This window comes from Myotis davidii, unplaced genomic scaffold, assembly GCF_000327345.1.
Source record: "Myotis davidii unplaced genomic scaffold, ASM32734v1 scaffold935, whole genome shotgun sequence".
In the NCBI taxonomy this organism is placed as follows: domain Eukaryota; kingdom Metazoa; phylum Chordata; class Mammalia; order Chiroptera; family Vespertilionidae; genus Myotis; species Myotis davidii.
In genome coordinates, this window is record NW_006286974.1 from 827,164 (window position 1) to 839,821 (window position 12,658).

The 12,658-nt window shown below is 39.6% G+C and overlaps 1 protein-coding gene across 6 annotated transcripts in view; it reads right to left on the bottom strand.

Annotated features, from left to right (window-relative positions):
* PTPN1 (protein tyrosine phosphatase, non-receptor type 1) overlaps positions 1 to 12,658 on the bottom strand; it is a 75,902-nt gene that overhangs the window by 61,306 nt on the left and 1,938 nt on the right. The window lies entirely within an intron of this gene.

Sequence of the window (12,658 nt, forward strand, 5' to 3'; positions counted from 1 at the left end):
CATCACAAAATAAGGTACTCTGCATATTAAATATATTGTACATCTGCTTTTTGAACAGACTAAGTGTCTGCAAATATACTTGGGTAAGAAAAATAAAACTCCTTACACAGAAGTTATCAGTTCATTGTAATGAATACTGCACAACCTACCTACTAAGTACAACACACCTTTGTTAGTGCTTTAGGGCTATACAACTTACCAGAATACAAACATCATCCTGGAGAAGACACCTACACAGATTACTTCACTACTTGTGGTATGAGGTCAATGCCACAATGTAACCTTCACTATGTCACCCTATTAGAACAGTTCAGAGGTCATTATCACAATCAAGGTGAGAAGTAATGGCAGAGGAAATAGAAAAGAACAGAGAGAGGGGAAACAATATACATATATACGGCAGTGGGAAAAGTAGGGTTACAGCTGTTCATCTAGGAAATAATACAATAACTAATAAATAATAATACAAGAATAAACTCTGTGTTTCGTGTACTCACAACTGTAGCACTACTTTTGCCCACCCATCCTATATAATAAAACCCTTAATATGCAAATCAGCCAAACAGTGAAACGACCGGTCGCTATGATGCACACTGACCACCAGGGGGCAGATGCTCAACACAGGAGCTGCCCCTGGTGGTCAGTGCACTCCCACAGGGATAGCGCTGCTCAGCCAGAAGTCGGGCTCACGGCTGGTGAGTGTAGCAGTGGTGGTGGGCAGGCGGTAAGGAGCGAGAGGTCCCAGACTGCAAGAGGATGCAGGCTGGGCTGAGGGACCCCCCTCCACTACCACCCCCCCCACATGAAATTTTGTGCACCGGGCTTCGTGTGTGTGTGTGTGTGTGTATGGAGAGAGGGAGGGAGGAAGGTAGGGAGAGAGGGAGAGAGGGAGGGAGGGAGAGGGAGAGAGAAAGAGAGAGAGAGAGAGAGAATATGAATTGGGGGGGTGAAGGAATGGGAGGAGGAGGATTAAGACCTAAGAAGAAGAAAATTAAATATGCTTCTATGCTTTCAAGCTCAAGTAACAAAACATTTTATATGAACAGAGGACAAAAAACAAGCCCCAGATTAGGGATGTGAAGAACATATGGAGCTTCCATCTACTTGCCCTTGAAATCTTCACTTAGATACTACTATATAGACTATCCTTACCTAATCAGTCAGATACTACTATATAGACTATCCTTACCTAATCAGTCCTCCGTCTGTTTTTCCTGTTCCCAATCCCAATAAGCTACTTCTTCCTGAGTGTCCCCACAAGACCTGGAACCTAGTGCTGTGAGTGCTCTTAACACTCCGAACTGGGATTGTCTCTACTCGGCCCGTTTGCCGACTGGACTATCGATATATACGTATATAAGCCCAACGACAAGAAAAACGGAATGACCAGAACAATCAGTGGCTATGACACACACTGCGGCAGCCAACTGGCCACATCCAGGCCTGATCACCCCTTCCCCCAGCCTGCCCCGCCCCTGACTGGCCCCCAACACCCTGATCGTGGCTGGGGTCAGCCGGCCAAATGCCTGTGGCCCCTCCCCCCCCGCTGGCTCGCCTAATGGGCCCCCATCAGGGCGGGCCGACCAAACCCCACCCATGCACAAATTGGTGCACCAGGCCTCTAGTTAAGTATTAGGATTCTTAAGGACAAGGACCAAATCTTGTTCATCACTTCTCCTCACTATCTAGCACAGAGCCTGGCACCTAGTAGCTGCTCATATATCTGTTGAGTAACTGAATGGACTCTGCCTGCAAGGAGCTTATAATCTAGGATAGAAAAGGAAACGAAGGATAGATGAAAAGCTTCATTTCATGGAGTAGTTGGTCTTCAGTTAGATTTTAATTTCACATATACAAAAAAATATAAAGTGGCTATACCATCATGTCACATGGTTCAGGAATGCTAGAGCACCAAGCTGGTTTTGTCCTTTTGAGATTCAGCTTTTGGGAGGAAGGTACAAACTTGGAACAAACACCTTGATTGTTTTATAATGATCAATAATCTTCCTTAACTATTTATTGCTTGTTCTAATTTGTCATACACAACATACCCTTATGAAATAATATATGTTCAAGAAGGATCAAAGAAAAAGCATGTCCTACAACATAATATACATTTCTATTGCTAAACAGCAATAAAGACTTTTAACAACACATGTTCTTTGTAACTTATATCTTTATTTTATTTTTATCATGCTATCATTTATTTCACCCGACAGAAGAGGTAAGGTAGAAAAATTATCTAATCATGAGCTGAGACAGATGATAAACAGTATCATTCCTAATCACACAGCAAGTCATTAAAAACACTACTAATTAGATTTCTCAGTGCAAGCATATGTCATTCCTTTTTATCAATTTCCATAGGGACCACTCCATTTAATTTCCAAGCTGGTCATCAAAAATAGTTCAGCCTGGCCGGTTTGGCTCCGTGGCTGGAGTGTTGGCCCATGGGCCTAATGGTCATGAGTTCGATTCCCAGTTAAGGGAACGTATCTCGGCTGCAGGCTCAATCCCCAGCCCCAGTCAGGGCATGTGGGGGAGGCAAACAATCAATGTGACTCTCTCACATCAATGTTTCTCTCCCTCTCGCTCTCTCTCTCTCTCTCTCAAAAAAAAAAAAAAATCAATGGAAAATATCCTCAGGTGAGGGTTAAAAAAAAATTGTTCATGGAAATAACTGAACATGGTATAAAAATACAGTCACACTCAGCTGCCAATGGTGGAAAAAAATGGTCGCAGCTTCCAACTTCCTCAAAATAGCAGAAGGGGTCTAAGGATGAAAAAAGAAAGGGGAAGGGTAGGAAGGAAAGAAGCATCTAGGCCAGTGATGGCAAACCTTTTGAGCTTGGTGTGTCAGCATTTTGAAAAACCCTAACTTAACTCTGGTGCCATGTCTCATATAGAAATTTTTTGATATTTGCAACCATAATAAAACAAGACTTATATTTTTGATATTTATTTTATATATTTAAATGCCATTTAACAAAGAAAAATCAACCAGAAAAATGAGTTTGCGTGTCACCTCTGACATGCGTGTCATAGGTTCGCCATCACTGACTAGGCTGTGATTTTATCCTGGAATTTAATATCAAGGACACCTCTCAAGCATTTTCATACTAACCACCAAACCTTTAACTCTAGCTAGTCTTCCTTTGCTTTGATTTTATTTAAAGATAGTAAATCAACTACTTAAAAGTCTAAACATTGTTTTTTAAAATTATCTTTTTAAAAACAATATTTTTATTTCAGAGAGGAAAGGAGAGGAAGAGAGATACAGAAACATCAATGATGAGAATCCTTGATTGGCTGCCTCCTGCAAGCCCCAACTGGGGATTGAGCCCGCAACTCAGGCATGTGCCCTTGACTGGCATCGAACTCAGGACCCTTCAGTCCACAGGCCAACACTCTATCCACTGAGCCAAACCGACTAGGGCAGTGGTTGGCAAACTGCGGCTCGTGAGCCACATACAGCTCTCTGGCCCCTTGAGTGTGGCTCTTCCACAAAATACCGACTTCTGCACATGGGCCACGAAGTTTCAATCACACTGTACATGCACGCCCGCACGTGGTATTTTGTGGAAGAGCCACACTCAAGGGGCCAAAGAGCCTCATGTGGCTTGCAAGCCGCAGTTTGCCGACCACTGGGCTAGGGCTTAAATTATCTTAAATCTAACATTAATATCAAACTCCAAGAAAAAACTCAGCATGGAGTATAGTATGCAAACTGAAGTGTGTCCAAAGGCTGGGTAGCACACATAAGTGAGGACAATGTGTCTCACATGGACTGTGAACTAAACACACATGAGTGTGTCCAGCAGGAGCAATGTCCCCAATTCAGCAGACGACTGCCAAGGGGGACCCAGATAATGTGGCTTTCAGGTTTTTCAAGAGGAGCCAGAAGTCCAGGTTTTTGTGCTATTTATCCTGATTTATAAACAATGACCAAAACTTAAATTCCTCTTTTTGCTAAAACACTATGTGAACCAAGCAAAATATGACTGTGGGTGGCCCATTTGTGATATCTAGGTAAGAGGTCAGAAACCTGGGCAAAGGTCAAAATCTACAAACTATCCCTTTGTATTAAAAATCAGGGAGTCTTCGCACAATTCCTCTTCTCTCTGTGCAGTTGTGTATCAGAGGAAGCATGTAAAGCTGGCTTCAGGACACGGAAGACCTCAGGCAGAGAAGAACATCCAAGCTCTGACACCTAATTGTCCTCCTAAAACATTTCCTGCTATTAAAGACCAATTTATGGTGTATAATAAATGGTACTGCATGCAAAGCACTTTGCACAGTGCCTAGGGCACATAACAGAATTCAATAAATGTTAGCTATTATTGAGTTTTATTATGAATGAGGGTAGAACATAGATCAGACTGTGCATTTCTTTTTTTCATGAGTTTTTTTTTTAACCAATTACAAAACCCAATAATCCCCTTTAGACATGAGAAAAATTTCAAAGGGAACAGCATTCATCAGTGTGGCATTTGGTAATTTTATAAAATAATTTGATTTATGCATTCACCGAGTGTTTTATTATTTTTTAAGAACATAATAATGGATATTTTAAAGTTTTAATTTGAGTTAATATGAATTTTTAAAGTTCTGTCCCACTTTTAGATAATGAGGATCACAGAACATACAAATCCAGTTTGTCCGACATTAAGGCCCAATTTTTTCCAAAAAGATTGCCCACTTTCCTGACTCCTTGTGTGATCATGTAGATGCAGAATGTTAGATCTAAATCATGTTATAAGGCTGTCTGGTCCAATCACATGTTACAGATCCTGCATGGAACTCCTTCCAGGTCCCACAACAGTCAAAGGCAGACTCAGAAGCCCCAGTCTTCTTTCTCCATTACCTCACAAGTCCCTGGAGGCACGTATGTTTGAGGTGGTTGCTTAAGGGTAGCAGGGCAGCTTTGGACTACAGTTTTGAAACAAAACTGTTCTGTGTGAAACCAGTAGTCAGTACTGCAAACAGACACAAACCTCAGCCTTTAGGAGCAAAAGGCTCTACCACCTAAGGGGACAGGGTAAGGAAGGTTTCCTACACAATCAAAGTCTTGCTTCGATACATCTCATGTTGGTTGGAATCTTTTTTAAATCCTCTAATATCAACTATGCCCTTCTAGCCACCAGCTTGGAACAAGAGTTCCAAACTTCTATGAAAGAATCTACTTTATTTGCTGGGAAAGTAGAGATACTAAGCAAAGGAGTCAATGATTGTCAAACTGTCCAACTTCCAAAGAACTGAGAAGTATTTTTTGAAATGTAGCCCAAGTAGAGAATATAGATTGTGTCCTACATTCAAAATTTGTCTTTCTAGAAAGCATGTTTTAATATCAAAGGATATAAAGCAAGCTGAGAATAGGAGACTAAAATTAGCTCAAACCACAAATAACCTAACATACTTATCACTTCCTTATGATCAACCTAAAAAATCAAACACTAAAGACATTTACAAAACTAAAGGTGTGGTGCCGATTTAATCCTTTAACTTCAACTGTATCCTTTCTTCCTTCTAAAATGGACCTGGCATGTAAACATTACCAAAAAAAATGACATTTTATTAATTTGAAGGTAAGTGCAAGGGAAACCATTAATGCGAAGTGTTGCCCTGTGAATAAAACAGCATGTATCGTGCAGTTATTCAGTGGTTAGAATGGTAACCACCTCCTCAAACTGAAGATAGGAAAGTTTAGATGATGGACCACACCCATCTCCAGCTGTGTTTTACACTGAGCACTAGGGACATACCAGACTCCTACTTCAAACCAAAGCTTGCCTTCTTCTCCTACCGTCATTTATTTTCTATTTTCAAAAGCAACATCTTCCAACGAACCAAGACTGTTGGGAAACACAAAAGCTTGTTGTCATCAAGTAGTGGAACAAGTTGCAAAAGGAAGTTTAGTTGACAAATACGCATTCATGAAAAAAAAAAGGTAATGAGTTTATTCAACGTCAACTACTTTTACAGGGATTCTCTCTGCATGACAACTATGTTTTCATAAGTTGGGTGGGGGGTGGGGGAGGGAGGGGATTCAAGCTCCCAAAGGATGGAAACAATTGCTGAAGTAAAGATGAGTACAGAAGCTACCAGCTGCCACTGTAGTTTCTTCAATATTGTTACTCAAACTCTCAAAAGCATTCTTATTAGCAGGCAGAAAAAAAAGGGAAAATAGCGGACCTGGGTAGTTATTTGTGGCAAGAACAGATGAAATCAAACACTGCTAATGATACTAATATTCCTAGGGTATATCAAGAAAACTGTAGTAGGACATGAGGACTATTTAAATATACTTAGAAATGGTATCACGATAATTACATAAAGGACCCATTCCTTGGGAACCCACATCCCAGGATGTGGATTCCTGAGGAATAGTCAAGCGATGTGGACCAGCTGATCCTTATGTGTGGCTAAATCACCTAGTGTACTGGGGTTGCTCCAGAAATGTGGTGGCTTAGCGCAACTTTCTGATCTTGCACTATTCTGTTTCAGCCCACCTCCAAAGACAATCCTAAAGACCCTGTCAACAGAGAGGTGGTGTCCAGGTGGTGGGAATAATAATGCTCTTACCTCTAAGATGCTCTTAAAATACAGCCCAAATCAGGGTAAAAACAATGAAGCAAAACAATCTCAACAAAAAACACAGAACAAAGTATCCTCCCCCACAAAAAGACTATTGGATATCTTCTCAGAGGCCCCTTCTTTCTGTGCAAAAGGGAGCCCTACAAATATCTGTGAAGGCATCCTTTGCCTTCATCCTTGCAGAACCAAACTAAACCCTATTTGAATAGTGAGGCAGCACGAAATCTAAAAGGGATAAATCTAACAGTGATCAACGTTTAACCATCAAGGAATGTAAAGCTAATTTACCGTATATGCTAAATGTAGCTTGCCTGTCTGTTCTCTTGAATTAAGTTATATTCAGAATTGATTTCATTTGCAGACATTCTTAAGTAAGCCCAGATTCTTAAGAGAACTCCAACTCTCTGGAATAATTATTTGATGTCCACTTCCCTGTAAGAAATTCACAATAGTATACAATCCTCGAGTTCATCAGTACTCATCAGAATAAAAACTAGCTAAGCTGTTTGCTGGAACTCAGCATGGCAATTTTTAAATGATATTTTTCAAAAGGAAGAGAAGCACCAATAAGATCCATGAAGAAAGAGTAAAAGGGGAGGGATGTTTCATAACAGAGATAAGGAAAAGTTTTCCTTCTCTAATCACTAACTAATAAATTTTTAAATACACTTTGGGAAACCTAGCTTGGCTATACTCATCTTATCTTTGCAAGTGGTGTCGCTCACCCACAAAAGCCACAAACACAGAGGCGGCTGTGTTCATCTGTAAAGAAAACCTGCCTCACTCAGTCTTTGGAAAGAAACTTCTCCAGTAAAAAAGAAGCCCAGCCAGGACCCAGAACACATGGGCCCAAAGGTTTCCACCAACAGTGGTTAAGCCTCAGTAAGGATTTAGAATTTCCTGGCACAGTACTAGATTAATAGTAGCAGGGAATACACATATTCTCCAAAGAAAATGGGGCCTCAAGCATCACTTTGCTAATAAGCCATGTTTACTGTTTGAGTCCATACTAAAGAGCTTCTGGAAGCACCAATTCTAAGCACCACGATGTACTGTAAAACTTCACTGCCTTGGTACAAACAAGCATTCAGAACTGCAAACTGAAGCATGTCATTTAAAAAAAAAGGCTAAAAATCATATGTCAGTAGTTATTACTTTGTCTGCAGTGTGACTTGTACCACATCCCAAAGATCAACTGATTTGGGGGCAGGGGAGGGAGCACTAAACTTTTCTTTGGCTATTTACATTTGGAGGGACCACGTGAAATGGTCTTGTTTCTTGTTTTCAAACATTCAAAATTAACAAAATGTCAGAGACTCATGATTATGTCAAGCTGCCTTGAAAAGGGAGAGGGCAGGAGCTGGAAGCCCACTTCTACACAAAGTAAAGCATTATTTCTAAAATGCTGGAGACTTAGGTACTTTCTTCTCAAACATGGCAGATATGTAAACTATCACACTATTCAAATGAAGTTAGACCAGATGTTGGTTTATTTAAAAAATTACAACATAAAGGGCAGCTACTCTTCAAGCACCTAGCTTGGGTTGAATCTTTCGTAAATTCTCAAGAATCAGTTCCTCTATCTTTTACAGGAAAAACCACCCAATTGCTACTTAAGAGAAAAAATAACTCATGTGTCAGGGCTACTCATTTTCCCACATTACTAAATCAAATGAACCCTACTTATTAAGAATGTTTAATTTAATACCTCTTGGGGGAAAAATAGTAAATTCTTTTGAGTCTTTAGCTAGACTCACAAAACTCCTATAAATTTTTGAGCCTAACTGTACCCACTGACACCCACCCACTTTACAAAACTGAGTACCCACTACAATGTTTTACAAGGATCACTTCAGGAACACTAAATTTTCTTTGTGAGCACATTAAAGACTTTTATTGCTTGAGTGAACTTGGTGATCAGCTAGTCCAGGATAACTTTTACAAAGGAAGGGACTGAAGCCCAAAGAAAGGAAAGGACCCACTCAGCACTGTTAGTTTTAGAGCTATGACTAGAGAAAAAGCAAAAGATTAAATTACTCTCTTGGCCTGAAGGTAGTTTGATCAAAGGCCAAAAATATTAACCTTTACCGTTTATACTTTGGGGAAAAAAGCAGACTTTGTAGGGTTGTCACTTTACGGAGAACCATATTTTACATCCCACAATCAAAAACCATTTACAAACCGACTACATGCAAAGTCCTTCTAGAAGGCATGTGAAAACAAGTCAAGAGTGATGAGGATAGAGTAATTCAACATTCTTAGAGAGACAGATGTATCACCTGCAAACTTTCGATTAAGTTTGCCTCAGACCAAGTATAAATTTGTTGTTAATTTAAAGTTCCTGCGAGACAAACTGGCGGTATCAACTTCTACTGGGTATGAATTCAAGCCTTTCTTCCAAGTCACCAAGCAGGCAATACTAAATTGCCTCATCAGGCCATGGCTCACAATGTGATGATCTTGACCTCTACTATCACCCTCCTCCCTAGAATGGGAGTTGGGAACCAGGTATTGTTTGTCTTTATATTGTCAGGGCCTGGCAACGGGCTGAGAAGCGATTCAATTCAGCATTTGTTAGGCACTTACTTTATCCAGGTGCAGAGGACACCAAGATGAGTGAGAAAGATGGACCCTGGAGGAGATAGATCTAGATCTAAAGAAACAGCTCCCATGAGAGCAAGGCTTCAGAAGAGGTAAGTATGAAGTTGTATGGAAACACACAGGTGAGACAACAAAGATCTAGTATGAGGAGGCACACATCTGAGTGGGAAAGGCAGGCAACACAAAGTGTTGTGCCAAGATATAGAGGAGGAAAGAGAAGGATGAGTTTGAAGAACACTATACGTTCTAGTGTGGCTAGAATAGAGGTACATGGGAAGGGATTGCTGGAACCTGGCTGCCATTCTAAGGAGTTTGGGCCCTACAGGTATTATGAAAGCACTAGAAGTAATTAAACAAAGTGACCTGACTCAGGTCTGTTTTTAACACAATTACCAGTGATAATGTGAAGAATATTCATGGCGGGGTAGGAGGAGATATGGAGAGACTTTAAGGGACCGTAATAATATGTAACTGGTCTCACCTGTTTCTAGTGTGAAACTACAAATGACTGTAGTATTATAGGCAAAACTAGAGGCCCGATGCACGAAATTCACGCAAGAGTAGGCCCTCACAGCCCCGGCTTCGTCCAGAAGGTTGTCTGGAAGGGCGTCTGGATAGTTGTTCTGTTGTTTGGCTGTTCGGTCGATTTGCATATTACACTTTTTTATTATAGATTTAAGAACCTAGACCACTGGGGTGGTAGAAAGAATGCTATGGTGACCAATCAACAAAATATGGTAAGGGGAATCAAGAACTAGTCCAAATCCCTAGCACTCACTGGATACTGAAAACACACCAAGTGCCTGATACCAAACTACACTGTCTTGGAAACAATGACCCAGCTAGACTTCCCATTTTCCAACACAGGCAGTAGCAAGAAATATGCCCAGCCTATCTGTCAGTATTAGTTGGTTACCATGAACGTATGAACACAAACACTGCAGGGAGAAATGTCAGTGTGCGTAAAATACATATGGGTTCAGGTAGGCTTAAGAAAAAGTACCTGCAATTAAAAGCACATCATAGGACAAAATTTCTGCATCCTAAGAGATGAGGAAACAGACAATACCAAAAAAAAAAAAAAGGAAAAGAAAAAGAAAAGGCACAGTCATTATTCCAACAGTTTATACTCTGAAAAACGCCCTACAGGAAATTTCATATTCATTTCTATCATGAAATTCAGTTTACTAGTACCTTCCACACATTATTCAATACCGGGTATTTTTAGAGGTTTTGGGGAGCTATTCATGCTAAAATGCAAACTGCAGGTAATTGGCAACTGAAGATCATTTGCATTACCATTATCCCCCAGCTGACCTGCTTATGTACTTCCAAAAGTACCAAAGTATTCCTATAAATATGCCAGTGATGTCAAACAAATAATAGAAAGTTCCCTCCACTATTTCTCCTTGTGCTCCCAGTTAATTTAATATGAGCCCCGACAATTACAAAGGTCTTTACACCATTTCCAAAGTGGAGATCAGACACCTAAATTTAGTTCACTAAAACCAGAGCTAAACAAGCACATTTAGAGCTAATGGGTCACTCAAGATGACTAGAACTTCCCAATCTCTCCATGTCATTTCCGTTTGTCTTTTTTTTTAAGTGAAGTGAGTCATAGTGTATAGATCTGTCTCCTCTTCACAAAACAGAGTCTTTCTCTGAAGAGACTGGTATTTAAATAAACATTATCAGGAAATTTTAATATTCATCTTCTTGGATTATAAAAACATATACTGTATACAGCAGTGAAGAATTTTAGTGAACTATTGTTATAACATGGTTTTAACCTAGATATGCATTAGATCATATTTCATAATGAAAGCAGCTATAAAAACAAGTCATTTGGAAGAGTGGCCCATTTTACAAAGCCAGCCTCTAACATGGAATAAATCTTATATGAAACAATCCTTTATATGAAACAATCAAATCATTCACATTTAAAGGTAATGAACAGTGTCAGAGAATCAAAGAATTTAAAGATGAGAGAAAGAGCAAAACACCTGACCCCAACCTTAAACTACTGATGGAGGGCAGCTTATCAGCTATTTTCATTACTTCAAGTTCTGTTTTCTCTTCATTCTAGCTCCAAAAACCAATCCCTTTTCCCCATCTGTGTTCTGTCTCCTCTTACACAGCCAGACCAACTCAAACTCTAAGCTCACTAGTATTACTTCCACTTTTCAAATCAGACATGCATTCATTTAAATGATAGGGAACAATTTTTAAACCCATCTACATGTGCTATCAAAGCTGACTTTTTTATAAATCTAAATGCTCATCAGTACCTATGCTATTTATTAGCTCTAGCAATTAAAAACAGTTATGCTCACGTTATCAGATTAAGCTTACATAGAATCTTTGCCTGACACTTTTGTTTTCTAAGCTACCACATTCCTCAGCATTCAGGTCTACTTTACCCTTTGTTCATTGCCCAATTGTTGCCAACTTTCTGCATCTTTTTGTTCTAGTTAGAAAAGAAGTTAGTGTCATAAGAAATAACTGCACTGCCTTGTTTACAAAATTTTAAGCAGAAATTATATTTTTCTAATCACAATAGACTAAGCAAGCTTTAAATGACTTTGTACAAAGCTGTCCTCATCGTGACATGCTATAAATTGTTAATTTTTTTTAGCTTCCATTTTCTTCCAACTTGAAACACATTTCTTTGAATTCCTGAGAAAGAATGGTTTCGGTAAATTGACACACACTTTGGGAAATGTGCCACTTTCAACTCAAGGTCATCTGAACTCTATGTTTTTAAAAATGACACAATGCCCAATAAAGAGCCACTTTTCAACTCAAAAAGGAGAAGAGTTTCTGACTTCAGTGTTAGAAAACAAAAATACCTGTACAGTAGAGGTGAGAAAGCCCATAATGGACAACTCTCTAATGTCAAAAGAAACTACCTCCAGGGACGTGGCAATCCATTAAGGGAATCTCGACATACTGCAAATCTTGACTGAGGCTTGGAGTTCAAATACGGTAGAGAAAACTTAACAAGGAGGGAAATTAAAGACGAACATGCTCCAAGCTCTGGCCTACAACAGTAAGAAACCAAATTCTTTTAGAATATGAGTTTTTAGAATATGAATTTGTTGTTGCCAACTCAGTTCCGGTATAACAGATTTTCCCCAATGCTTCGTGGAGGCCACCTCCACTTGTGACGGGGTATATCATAATATCCAACACTTCAGAGGAACCATTTTTTCATTAAGAACCACTTTAGATTCCACTGCATTAAATCTGACGTAGACAGCACGTCTACACATTCTCAAAGCCGCTAGTGACATTCACTCAATTACTTCAGAGAGACTAGGCAATGGATACGAACTGTATATATTTATCAATAACTAATATACTTTATAATCTAAGTAAAAGTAACCCTGTCAGATAAGCTTGATGCAAATCGACATGAAACCAAGCATGCCAAAAAAAAAAAAAAAAAAAAAAGGCTTTGTTA